The sequence below is a fragment of the Microcaecilia unicolor genome, chromosome 2 (genome assembly GCF_901765095.1).
Source record: "Microcaecilia unicolor chromosome 2, aMicUni1.1, whole genome shotgun sequence".
Lineage (NCBI taxonomy): Eukaryota > Metazoa > Chordata > Amphibia > Gymnophiona > Siphonopidae > Microcaecilia > Microcaecilia unicolor.
In genome coordinates, this window is record NC_044032.1 from 313885802 (window position 1) to 313900236 (window position 14435).

At 47.3% G+C, this 14435-nt stretch overlaps 1 protein-coding gene across 6 annotated transcripts in view; it reads right to left on the reverse strand.

The window, feature by feature from the left end:
• The window catches only part of ZNF462 (zinc finger protein 462), a 717470-nt gene that overhangs the window by 430022 nt on the left and 273013 nt on the right, over nucleotides 1-14435 (reverse strand). The window lies entirely within an intron of this gene.

A 14435-nucleotide genomic window follows, 5' to 3' on the forward strand; every position in this document is an offset into this window, starting at 1 on the left:
TTCCTCGGTGAGACCCGAAGCAAAGAATCATTCAGTCTCTCCGCTACGTCTTTGTCTTCCTGATCACCCCTTTTACCCCTCGGTCATCCAGCTGCCCAACCGATCTTTTGCCGGCTTCCTGCTTTTAATATCCGAAAAAAAATTTTACTATGGTTTTTTTTGCCTCTATGCTATCTTTTTTTCGTAATCCATCTTGGCCTTCTTTATCTGCGCCCTTGCATTTGCTTGACACTTCTTTGCTGCTTCTTGTTATTTTCAGACGGTTCTTCTTCCATTTTTCTGAAGGCGTTTCTTTTAGCCCTAATAGCTTCCTTCACCTCACTTTTCAACCAGCCAGCGGTCTTTTGGAGTTCCGTCTTTCTTTTCTAATTCGCGGGAATATGTATGGCCTGGGCCTCCAGGATGGGTATTTTTTGAACAGCGTCCACGCCTTGTGTACAGTTTTTACTCTCTCAGGTTGCCCCCCTAAGTTTTTTTTTTACCGTTCTTCTCATTTTATCATAGTCTCCTTTTTTAAAGTTAAACGCTAACGTATTTGACCTTTCTATGTACAGTTTACTTGCAAGGTCGATATCAAAACTGATCATATTATGGTCACTGTTATCAAGCGGGCCACCAGTACCATAACGTCCCTCACCAGATCATGCGCTCCACTAAGGACCAAGTCTAGGAATTTTTTTTTTTCCTTCTCTCGTCGGCTCCTGCACCAGTTGCTCCATAAGCTGTCCTTGATTCATCAAGGAATTGTTTCTCTGTAGCATGTCCCGATGTTACATTTACCCAGTCTATATTTGGATAATTGAAGTCACCATTATTATCACATTGCCCATTTTGTTCGCGTCTCTGATTTCTTTTATCATTTCTGTGTCTACCTGACTCATCCGGCGAGGCGGACGGTAGTACACTCCTATCAACCGTTGTTTTTTCCCTTTTTATACATGGAATTTCAACCCACAATGATTCAAAGATGTGATTTGTGTCCTGCTGATTTGTAATCTATCTGAGTGCAAAGGCTCTCGTTAATATACAATGCTACCCCTCCACCAGTCCGGTCCACCCTATCACTACGATATACTTGTATGTACCACGGTATGACAGTGTCCCACTGGTTATCCTCCTTCCAGCCAGGTCTCAGTAATGCCTATTATATCCAATTTTTCGTTTTAGTGCAATATATTCCAACTCTCCCAGTCTTATTTCTCAGACTCCTAGCATTTGCATATAGACATTTCAGAGGTATGTTTGTTGTTCCTATTTGCATGATGCTTAGTACCTGACACTATTGATTTGACATCTTTTGTCTGATCTTTAGTTGTATTTAAGGGCACCTGGTCTACCACGGTCTGTTGTGCAACCTCACTATCCAGAAACCCTATCTTCCCTGTTTGTGAGGTATCTTTGCAAGATACCTTTTCCCGAACCATGCGCTTTTGAGCAACTGTCGGCCTTCCCCCCATTTCTAGTTTAAAAGCTGCTCTATCTCCTTTTTAAATGCCAACGCCAGCAGCCTAGTCCCACCCTGGTTAAGGTGGAGCCCATCCTTTCGGAATAGGCTCCCCCTTCCCCAGAATGTTGCCCAGTTCCTAACAAATCTAAAAGCCTCCTCCCTGCACCATCGTCTCATCCACGCATTGAGACTCTGGAGCTCTGCCTGTCTCTTGGGCCCTGCACGTGGAACAGGTAGCATTTCAGAAAATGCTACCCTAGAGGATCTGGATTTGAGCTTTCTACCTAAGAGCCTAAATTTGGCTTCCAGAACCTCTCTCTCACATTTTCCTATGTCATTGGTACCCACATGTACCAAGACAGCGGACTCCTCCCCAGCACTATCTAAAATCCTATCTAGGTGACGCGTGAGGTCCGCCACCTTCGCACCAGGCAGGCAAGTCACCTGTAATTTCATTTTCTGTAATATGTTCTTCTTTTCTATTCTTTACTGTATCTATATTTATTCCTTATTTTTCCTAATCTTGGGAAAATAGAATAAACTTGTGTTTTCCCCCAACGGAAGCTTCTCTTGGCTCTCTTTTCTGTGTTTTTGTTTTAAAGGCTTTAATCCACCTGTCAGAGTTTCTTAAAGGTATAGTTGAGAGGGTTTGTCTGCGTAGTATTGCTGGCCTGATTGGACTCCATCGGCCGCAAGAACAGACGCAAACAGAGCTGCTCAGAGAAGCTGCAGATGTAGCTCGGCCCAGTGGCATATCTGAGTGGCCTCTGCGGCCCGTGCTTGACACTGAGTGCCGCCTTGTCGATTTATGTACGCCACTGCTGTCGTGTTGTCCGACAGAACTCTGACAGCCAGTCCCTCCAGAATCTTGTGAAAGGCCAGAAGAGCCTGGAATATCGCTCTCAGTTCCAAGCGATTTGTGGACCACCCCGTTTCCTCAGGTGTCCACAGACCCTGGGCATAGCTTCCCTGGCAATGTGCTCCCCAGCCCCTCAGGCTGGCATCTGCTACCACCAGGCACCAATCGGGAAGCACTAGCGGCATTCCTCACCGCAGAATGCTGTCTGAGAGACACCACTCCATACTGAGTCGGGCCACAGGGAACCACATGAGTCTGCATTGATAATCCTAGGACATAGGAGACCATTGTTGAAGCAGGGCAATCTGCAGAGGTCTCATGTGCGCTCCTGCCCATGGCACCACTTCCAAGGTGGCCGTCATCGAACCCAACAGCTGGACAAAGTTCCAAGCTTGCGGGCGAGGCATCCTCAGGAGCAGACGGACCTGATTCTGAAGCTTGCACCGCCTTAGGTCGGGAATATTGACAACCCAGCCCAGAGATTGCAGTACTAAGACCACTCTGGCTGTTACATGACGACTCTCTTCTGCAGAGTCCGCTCTGGTGAGCCAGTCGTCGATGTACGGGTGAACCCGGATACCCTCTTGCCTTGGAAAAGGTTCAGGAAGCTGAGGCGATGGGCCAAAAGGCAGGCCCAAACTGGAATGTTGTTCACAGCACCACAAAACAGAGGAAACCATTGGGTGAGGGAGGGCCATATAGGAATGTGCAAATAAGCTTCTTTTTAGGTACCCAGAGACGTGAGGCAACTTCTCCTGGCCTGTACCGCTGCAAATGACGAGGCGCAGGGTTTTCCCAGTGGAAAAAAATGCCGCACATCTTAGTGACTCGGTTGGACTTTCTTAAGTCAAGAATGGGCAAAAGACATGCCTTTTCACGGCACACAGAATAAATGGAGTAAACGGAACCCCAGCCGTGTTCGGCGGGAGGCACAGGAATCACCGCTCCAAGGTGCAACAAGACTTGTAGGTCTCCTCTACCGCCACCAGTTTGATGGTAGTGCCGCATCGAGACTCCACAAACACGTCTCTCACCAGGGCACCGAAATCCAATCGGTAAACCTTCTCTGATCAGGTCAGGACCCACTGATCTGAGGTAATCTTGGTCCACTCCTCGAGAAAGAGGGGAAAGGCGTCCTCATATAGCTGCAAAGGAGGAGTAGACCGGCGTCCCATCATTATGGAGGACGGCCCTGAACTCCTGGCCTTGAGCCTGCCGCTGCGGAGCATTTGTACGAGCAAAAGGAGTTGAGTAAACCCAGCAGAGCGCCCCGGGCGATACCTTCTAGCTTCACGGAAGCGAGGTCTGGAGGAGGAGGGAACCAACTGACCCTTGGAAGAAGGCCGCGGCCTATCCTCAGGTAACCGCTGGGGTTTAGCATCCCCCAGGTCTTTAACAATCTTCTCCAACTCCTCTCCATAACAGAAGGCCCCGAAAGGGCAACTTCGCCTGCCTTTGCTTAGAGGCCACGTCAGCCGCCCAATGCCGTAGCCATAGAAGGCAGCGGGTGGACACCGCCACAGACATCTGTTTAGCCGAAGATCTGACCAGATCATAGAGGGCGTCAGCTAAAAATGGCAAGGCCGACTCCATGCGCGGTTCAACCTCAGCGAGGGACTCCGCACCATCCACGGGCTGTTCCACTGCATGTTGTAACCAAGAGAGGCAGGCTCAAGCAGCATAAGAACTGCAAACAGACGCCCTTAAGTCTAGGCCCGAAATCTCAAAGGACCGTTTTAGCGCTGATTCCAGCTGCCGGACCTAAATGTCCTTCAGAGCGCCCCTCCCTCTACTGGGAGGGTGGTCTTTCTTGTCACTGCCGTGACTAAAGCATCCATTTTAGGCATCCCAAAATGGGCCAAGTGCTCCTCACTCAGAGGGTAAAGATGCCCCATCGCCCTGGCACTTTCAAGGGCCCCTCGGGGTCAGCCCATTGAGCAGAAATAAGCTCTTGGATGGAGTCATGCAAAGGAAAGGCACGAGCAGGCATCTTAGTACTTGCCATCCTCAGATTACCAGAGGAGACCTCGCCTTGAACAGGGTCATCAATAGAGAGGGCCTGTAAGGCATCAGAGATAAGTGCTGGCAGCTCATTGTGGTGGAAAATCCATACCGCACTGGGATCATCCAGATCCAGCGGCAAATCGGCACCTTCCTCTGGCTCCTTAGACCACAAAGGCCTGCCAGATCCCTCAGAGTCCCCACAGCCCGACCACAGGAGGGAAAAGGGGGGTGCGCCACTCTCCGATGGGGAATTTACCCGTCTTTGCTTAACGTGCATCCAACGCTCAGGGGCATCCACGTCTGACATCAGCCCCGGGCCATCATCAGTCAGAGGGGGACCAGGTAGCAACACAGTGTCAGACACCTGCGGCAGAGCTCTTTTCAGCATGAAGGCTTTATGTAAAATAAGCACAAACTGGGGGGAGAAAAACTCGCCCTGACCTCCCGTCTCCGAATTAGGAGCCACAGGGAACGGAGCTCCTCTGGTAGCCTCGGCCCGAGGCAGCCCTCTGCTCTCAGACTCCTCCACAACCGCGGGGGTCGAGCCATGCGGCGCTTCCAAGATGGCGCATGCTGCCAGCTCCATTGAGCAGGAAGAATCATCGCTCGCCATGCTCGTACTGGCTCTACCGTCTAAACAGCACGTTTTACAGAGCCCCGCTGCTGATCTGCGCTTGCCACAACGGGAACAGCGCTTAACTCCCTCAGCAGCCATCACTGAAAAACGGCGGAATAAAATTCAAAATGGCGGCTTCGCGCCAAAATCATCCTGATCGGAACGCCTTCCGCGGGCCCTCCCAGGAGGAGCTTACCGCTCTTACCTCAAAGGACCGAGTCCACGAGCTCCGGTCACGCTGTACAGTCAGGAAAAACCTCAGAAATAGCAGCTCAGAAAAGCGCATTGTTTTTTTTTTTTAACGCTGTGAGGAAAGTTGGAGGCAAACAGCTACAGAGGCACTCCGGAGGCAGAAGAGGGTGGGAAAGGCAGGGCAAGGGCGAACCTATGTGCCTTTAAAGTGGGCTCCACTTAGTCACAACACCCCTGCTACAACTGGCAAAAGCACAGGAGCCACCCCAGGCAGAAACTTGAAGGAGCTGAACAAGCTGCATCCAACCCTGCTGGGAGATAGAGAAATACTGAGCGGCAGATGGAGCTAGCCGTCCTAGAGGCACTATGGTTTTCAGTGTTCTCTATCTCCCCCTGCTGGTAGGTGGACACAACCCATTCTGCTGCTGATGACAAGGAATCTTGCTTAAGGACAGCTGAGATTTGAGAAGAAACAGTTAGTCCTGAATCCAGTACAACATCCAAATATTTAAAGGCAGGAGCAGTAGGAACCGGTTTATCAGTGAGATGTGATGTAATGTCAAGAGGCAATGTAGAACCCGTGAGCCAAGAGGCAACCATTTTTCAGGATTTAATACTAAGGGGGTCTTTTACAAAGGCGCAGTATCATTTTTAGCACGTGCTAAACACTAGAAGTGCCCACAGGAATATACGGGCATCTCTAGTATTTAGCGCACACTAAAAACGCTAGCACACCTCTGTAAAAGACCCCCTAATTGATGTTGATTTAACCAGATTGCTACTTCACAAAGACACTGTTGCAGAGGCAAGAGATTCAATTGTGGTGTAATGGATAAAAAGAAAATCATCTGCATGTGAGTAGGAGCTAATGCTATGAGATTGTAAGCCCATTAGCCTTGATTCAAAGATACTGAAAAGCAAGGGGGAAAGAACTGAATCTTGAGGGACACCACAATAAATAGGATATACTGATGATGTTGAGGAAGACTGAGTTACCTGAAAAGCACGGTCTTTAAGAAAAGAAGAAAACCAGTTTAAGATATTCCCTGTAATGCCTAATCACTGATAGAGTATCGCTGACCAAATCAAATGCTGGTGAGAGATCTAATGAGATGACCAGAGCAATGAAGCCAGCCTCTAGTTTACCAGTAACTCACTCAAAAAAAAGGCAAGAATGGTTTCAGTACTAAAACCAGTTCTACATAAGTACATACATAAGTATTGCCATACTGGGAAAAACCAAAGGCCCGTCAAGCCCAGCATCCTGTTTCCAACAGTGGCCAATCCAGGTCACAAACACCTGGCAAGATCCCAAAAAACTACAAAACATTCTATACTGCTTATCCCAGAAATAGTGAATTTCCCCCAAATCCATTTAATAATGGTCAATGGACTTTTTCTTTAGGAAGCCGTCCAAACCTTTTTAAAACTCCGCTAAGTTAACCGCCTTTACCACATTCTCTGGCAACGAATTCCAGAGTTTAATTACACGTTGAGTGAAGAAGAATTTTCTGATTCAAAATTTACTACATTGTAGCTTCATCACATGCCCCCTAGTCCTAGTATTTTTGGATAGCGTAAATAAACGCTTCACATCTACCCGTTCCACTCTACTCGTTATTTTCTAGACCTCTATCATATCTCCCTCAGCCGCCTTTTCTCCAAGCTGAAGAGCCCTAGCCGCTTTAGCTTTTCCTCATAGGGAAGTCGTCCCATCCCCTTTATCATTTTCGTCGCCCTTCTCTACACCTTTTCTAATTCCACTATATCTTTTTTGAGATAAGGCGACCAGAATTGAACACAATATTCAAGGTGCAGTCGCACCATGGTGCGATACAAAGGCATTATAACATCCTTGTTTTTGTTTTCCATTCCTTTTCTAATAATACCTAACATTCCATTTGCTTTCTTAGCCGCAGCAGCACACTGAGCAGAAGGTTTCAATGTATCATCAACGATGACACCTAGATCCCTGACCAACGTGGGTGAAGTGCATTAGAGGACTCTATGTGCGTCTGATGTTGAGTAAAAAGTGTTGTTTCAAGAAGCTTGGACATAAAGGGCAGATCTGACATTGGATGATAACTGGAAGGTAGTAGTGGATCAAGCATAGTCTTCTTTAAAACTGGACGTACACGTGCTATTTTAAATGCAGACAGTATAGATCCTAATGACAAACTCTGAGATTATTTGATGAATAAAGGGAGCAAATCTATATGGAATGATTTGAGCCATGATGATGGTATATGGTCAAAAGAACAGGTAGTAGGGTAAAGATGTGTGAGCAATAGCTCTCATCAAATAATATTTTACTCTAAAGTGTTTGAATAGCAGTAACTTTTCTACATAAGAAGTTTGGTTCCTTACTGAAAGCCTGTTCAGCTTAGAAGAGAGGGCTGAGGGGAATATATGATGGAGGTCTACAAACTCTTGAGTCTACAAAGACCAAGGAACACTCAATGAAATTACATGTAAATACTTTTAAAACAAATAGGAGGAAATATTTTTTTCACTCAAAGAATAGTTAAGCTCTGGAACTTGTTGGCGGAGGATGTGGTAACAGCGGTTAGCGTATCTGGGTTTAAAAAAGGTTTGGACAAGTACCTGGAGAAAAAGTCCATAGTCTGTTATTGAGATGGACATGGGGGATGCCACTGCTTGCCCCAGGATCGGTAGCATGGACTGTTGCTAGTAACTGGGTTTCTGCTAGGATTCTGTATAATAGTTCAAATGGAGAGAATCCTGTTGAACTCTCTCCATTTGAACTATTGGCTTACAGTATGTATGGGAGTAGGCAATCCCAGTTTTTCCCATCTTAGGCCACAAACTTCTTCAGCATCTGTTTCAAAGTCTTATTGAAATGTTCCACCAGGCCATCTATCTGTGGGTGATACACCAAGCTTGGTAAAACATTCACCATGAGCAAGGCACACATTTACTTCATCATCCTAGACATGAAGGTAGTATCTTGGTCTGTCAATATCTCTGCCGGAATCCCCAACTGGGAGAAGACCTCCCACAGCATGTTAGCCATGGTGGTAATTTTCATGTTGCACAATGCAATAGCCTCTGGATAGTGAGTAGCATAATCCAGAATTACCACGATATACTTATGGTCTCAGGTAGTGTGTGCCAAGGGTCCCACAAAGTCCATAGCTATCCATTCAAATGGAGTTTCAACAAGGGGCATAGGCATAAGAGGGGCAGGTGGGACCCTCGCAGGACTATTCAGTTGGCAGGTTGGGCAGGACTGGCAAAAGAGCTTAAATACATCTGGCAAGAAGAACAGGGCTAAAATCCATTCCCGGGTTTTCTCCTCCCCCAGGTATCTACTTAGAAGGTGGCCTGCCTATGGGAAGAGCTGTGGGACTAATAGCTGCTCTACTTCTTCTCCCTCCAGGTTTCCTTTGGCCACCCCATACAGCAAGCCATTCTTTACCACAAAATAAGGCGTGCTACCTTAGTAATATTGTAATATATAGTAACATAGTAAATGACGTCCGATAAAGACCTGAACGGTCCATCCAGTCTGTCCAACAAGATAAACTCATTTCACATGGTATGCGATACTTTATATGTATACCCGACTTTGATTTGTCCTTGCCATTCTCAGGACACAAACTGTAGAAGTCTACCCAGCACTGTTTTTGTACTAAAAGTTCCGAAGCTAACTTCGAAGCCCTTTAAATTTATACTCCAGTCCATCCATATCTATTCAGTTACGATCAAGGCGTAGACCATAGAAGTCTGTCCAGCACTGGTTTTGCTTCCCAATTACTGGCATTGCCACCCAATCTCCGCTAAGATTCTGTAGATCCATTCCTTCTAAACAGGATTCCTTTGTGTTTATCCCACGCATGTTTGAATTCCATTACCGTTTTCATCTTCACCACCTCACACGGGAGGGCATTCCTCGTATCTACCACCCTTTCCTTGTCCTCTAGTTCTACTCCTTCCCGTCTCCAGAAAAGGTTTGTTTGCAGATTAATACCTTTCAAATATTTGAGCCTGTATCATGCCACCCGTTTCTCTTTTCCTCCAAGGTATACATGTTCAGGTCGGCAAGTCTCTCCTCCTTACGGTTTGCAACACAAATCCCATACCATTTTTGTAGCTTTTCTTTGCACCGCTTCTCTTTTTACATCTTTAGCAAGATACGGCCTCCAAAGCTGAATACAATACTCCAAGTGAGGCCTCGCTAACGACTTGCAGAGGGGCATCAACACCTCCTTTCTTCTGCTGGCTATACCCCTCTCTATGCAGCCTAGCATCCTTCTGGCCACAGCTGTCGCCTTGTCACATTGTTTCTTCACCTTCATATCCTCCGACACCAACACCCCAAGGTCTCTCTCCTGAGTCGAGCTTATTAATCTCTCCCCTCCTATTCAGTATCTCTCTTTTGGATTTCTGCACTCCAAGTGCATCACTCTGCACTTCTTGGCATTAAATTTTAGCGTGTCAATTTCTTATTGAAACCTTATTTCTTTATTTTTTGTTTGCTCTTATTGTGTAAATCAAAAAAACTTTATTACAAAGAATTACTTTCTAAATATTGTGCAGTGCTCAGTTTTCACCTATTACATCGGCTTTTGCTGTTTAGTAATAGTGTGCACCAGACATCATGGCACTACAGCCCTCCCTACCTCCATACAGTATTGCTTTATGATTCAATATTGTTAATACTATCCAGCATTTTTATTATTCTATTCACTTATCTTTCGGCTGTGGCCTTCTTTCGTGATAATGAAGTGTGTATTGTGCTCGTGAAGTCTCTAATTCCTATGTGTTACTCATTATTTTCCTTCTTCAATTCATCAAACTTGTTCTTTGGTTCTCAACACTAGCTGTGTTTTGCTGGTGTTATTGCGTCCTCAGGAGAACTTTATGCCTCTGCAAAAGATTTATATATTACTCTTCTTCTTGTTCCTTAAACTTACTGAGCTTTACTTCACACTTTACATTTTCACATCTACAAAAGATTAAACTTAATCCTTATTCTTTTTACTAATCTTTCATAACATGCTTTATCATTCAAGTTTTTGGCATACCTGGCATGGAGTATCAACCCCTCCAAGATTACTGATCCAAAAAACCCCAGCGCATGCGCTCTGTATTTGTGCACGTCAATGATGACATGTCGCCCTTTAGTTCAATCATGTATCCACTCAATCTCCCAGTTTAGACCAAACGGTATCACCGTGTTCCAATGAAATATGAGTTGTTCCTTTTGCAGTAATCTCCTTGCTATGTCACCCCCATCTGGTAGATGGATCTGCACTAATACTACATATTTTAAATCCTGCAACTCATGATTCAACTCTGCCCAGTGATCCACTAAGGGGGCTTCCTTCTTTTTTATTCTTAAATTGCTGATGTGCTCTGCTATTCTTTGTTTTATCTTTGTGGTCGTGTATCCTACATACCACTTTTTGCAGGGGCAAATAATTCCATACACTACTTCAGTTGACTCGCAGTTAATCATTGTTGTGTTCCAAAAAGGTTTCCCCGTTACGGGATTAGTTACAGAATTAGTTTGCCAGATAAATTTGCAGTAAACACATCTCTGACAAGGTGTGTGTCCTTCTCCACCTATTATCTTTAAGTTATTACAAGATCCAGTTTGTTGTTGTTGTAGCATTTCCTCCATATTTTTAGGACAATTTTGCAGTGACGTAGCTAGGGTAGTTGACACCCGGGGCCGGTCATTTTTTAACACCCCCCCCCCCCCCCCCCCGAAATCCAATACTAGGCATACCAAGAATACAAAACACTCAGGACCTATAGAGCAATTCTACCATACCATAAGCAGTAATTTGTACGAGTCACACAAGGAAAAGGAATGCATCTTAAACACTACAGTGAGCACTAGAACATCAATTCACCTATTGTAAAACGAAAACAGACAGATTAGTACAGATTGTCGATCCTGCACAGTCAATGCCAACCGAAAGCCATGTCTTTTTCACAAATAGATACACCCTAATCCACTATAGAATAAGTAATCATAAACTTTCTATTTAGACAAAAATTAAACTGAACCCCCGATGCCAGACTCTGCATACAATGCAACACCACAGAAACAGAAAATGTCCTCTAGTACTGTGCAAAATATAAAGACAGCAGATGTAAATTTGAAAAAACTAACAAATACCAATCACCACTTTACAAATTAACAAATAGAAATAAAACAAATAATATCATTTTATTGGACTAATACATTTAGCTTTCAGAGGCCAAAACCTCCTTCCTCAGGTCATTTCAGTATAGTACTGTTAGTGTCCTATCCTGACCTGAGGAAGGGGGTTTTGTTCTCTGAAAGTAAAATGTATTAAAATTAGTCCAATAAAAAGATTACCTTATTTACATGTTCTATTATAAACATTTCTAACACAGCTACAATACTACTTTATCCTAAAGCAAAAAAATAAAAATATATATTTACAGTTCGTTGTCTCTGGTTTCTGCTTTCCTCATCTTTTCACTGTCTTCCTTCTATCCAGCATCTGTCTTCGCTCTCTCTCTCTCTGCCATCCAGTGTCTGCCCTCTCTCTCTGCCCCTTCCATCCACTTCTGCCCCTCCCATGCACCATCTGCCCCAGTCTGCCATCTCTCTCTCCCCCTTCCATCAACATCTGCCCTCTATCTCTGCCCCTTCCATCCACCATTTGCCCCAGTCTGCCCTCTTTCTCTCTCCCCTTCCACCCACCATCTGCCCTTTCTCTCTGCCCCTTCAATCCGTCTGCCCTCCCTCTCCCATCCGTCCAGGGTCTGCCCTCCCTCACGTGCCCCCCTTCCATCCAGGATCTGTCCCCTCTCTCTCTGCCCCCTCTTTTCAGCCCCCAGTTCCAGTCCCCTTCATCTACCACATGCCTTGCATCCCCCCCTTTCAGCCCCAGACCCATTCTCCCACCTGCCCCAGGCATGGGCCCATTTTCCCTCCTGCCCCCTTGTCAGACCCCAGTTCCAGCTTCAGACCCCTTCTCCCATCTGAGCACTCCCCTCCCCCAATCCCCTTCTCCCCTTTCTGAGCACCCATCTGAGTTCCCCCACCCCTCCCCAATCACCTTCTCCCCTCCTTGATGCTCTCCCACCCTCCCTAATCCCCTTTAAGCACCCCTCTGAGGTCCCCCACCCCTCCCCAATCCCCTTCTCCCCTCTCTGAGCTCGCCCACCCTCCCTAATCCCCTTTAAGCACCCCTCTGAGGTCCCCCTCCCCTCCCCAATCCCCTTCTCCCCTCTCTAACCCCCTTTAAGCACCCCTCTGAGGTCCCCCTCCCCTCCCCAATTCCCTCTCTGAGCTCCCCACCCTCCCTAATCCCCTTTAAGCATCCCTCTGAGGTCCCCCACCCTTCTCCAATCCCCTTCTCCCCTCTCTAACCCCCTTTAAGCACCCCTCTGAGGTCCCCCTCCCCTCCCCAATTCCCTCTCTGAGCTCCCCACCCTCCCTAATCCCCTTTAAGCACCCCTCTGAGGTCCCCCACCCCTCCCCAATCCCCTTCTCCCCTCTCTGAGCTCGCCCACCCTCCCTAATCCCCTTTAAGCACCCCTCTGAGGTCCCCCACCCTCCCCAATCCCCTTCTCCCCTCTCTGAGCTCGCCCACCCTCCCTAACCCCCTTTAAGCACCCCTCTGAGGTCCCCCTCCCCTCCCCAATCCCCTTCTCCCCTCTCTAACCCCCTTTAAGCACCCCTCTGAGGTCCCCCCTCCCCGCCCCAATTCCCTCTCTGAGCTCCACACCCTCCCTAATCCCCTTTAAGCATCCCTCTGAGGTCCCCCACCCTTCTCCAATCCCCTTCTCCCCTCTCTAACCCCCTTTAAGCACCCCTCTGAGGTCCCCCTCCCCTCCCCAATTCCCTCTCTGAGCTCCCCACCCTCCCTAATCCCCTTTAAGCACCCCTCTGAGGTCCCCCACCCTTCCCCAATCCCCTTCTCCCCTCTCTGAGCTCCCCCACCCTCCCTAACCTCCTTTAAGCACCCCTGAGTTCCCCCACCCTTCCCCAATCCCCTTCTCCCCTCTCTGAGCTCCCCCACCCTCCCTAATCCCCTTTAAGCACCCCTCTGAGCTCCCCCACCCTTCCCCAATCCCCTTCTCCCCTCTCTGAGCTCCCCCACCCTCCCTAATCCCTTTAAGCACCCCTCTGAGCTCCCCCACCCTTCCCCATCCCCTTCTCTGAGCTCCCCCACCCTCCCTAACCCCTTTAAGCACCCCTGTTCCCCCACCCTTCCCCAATCCCCTTCTCCCCTCCTTGATGCTCTCCCACCCTCCCTAATCCCCTTTAAGCACCCCTCTAAGCGCCCCCACCCCTCCCCAATCCCCTTCTCCCCTCTGAATCCCCCCTCCCGACCCGACCCCAGATCCGTTCTCCTACCCTGTCCTGCTTTAAAAAAAAATTTTTCGAAGCGCCAGAAAGTGGCAGGCAGCGAAGATCTCGCTGACGTCGTCGTCCTTCCCACATTGAGTCCTGCCCCCCTCTGAGGCAATTTCCTATTACCGCGAGGGCGGGCGGGACTCAGTGTGGGAAGGACGACGACGTCAGCGAGATCTTCTTTACTAGCAGGGCAGACGCGAGGCGCGCTGCCTGCCACTTTCCGGCGCTTCGAAAAAAAAAAATTTTAAGGCGGAGCAGCGGGAGCGGAACACCCCCTCACCCGATGACACCCGGGGCGGACCGCCCCCACCGCCCCGCCCTTGCTACGCCACTGCAATTTTGAAGAAAATCCTCAATTTGCTTATACACGAGCTAAAAATATGGGGGAAATGATACACATAGGAATTAAAGACTTCACGAGCACAATACGCACTCAACTGTTACACCGGAAGCATTGATGCACCTTCATTATCACGAAAGAAGGCCACAGCACTAAGATAAGTGAATAGAGTAAAAAAAAAAATGCTGGACAGTATTAACGATATTGAATCATTGTATTGTATTGTAACATTTATACCCCGCGCTTTCCTACTACTACTACTACTATTTAGCATTTCTATAGCGCTACAAAGCATACGCAGCGCTGCACAAACATAGAAGAAAGACAGTCCCTGCTCAAAGAGCTTACAATCTAATAGACAAAAAATAAATAAAGTAAGCAAATCAAATCAATTAATGTGAACGGGAAGAGAGGAGGTTAGGTGGAGGCAGGTGGTTACAAGTTTCCCACTTAATAGCAGGTTCAATGTGGCTTACATAATATAACAGGTATACAAGATAATACAAAATGGAAAACAGCTGAATGTAGTATATAAAGAGGTGGACAATAAAAAGTGGGTAAGTAAGATGGGTAAGGGAGGAAGGTGGAAGATGTTGGGCGTGGGAAGAG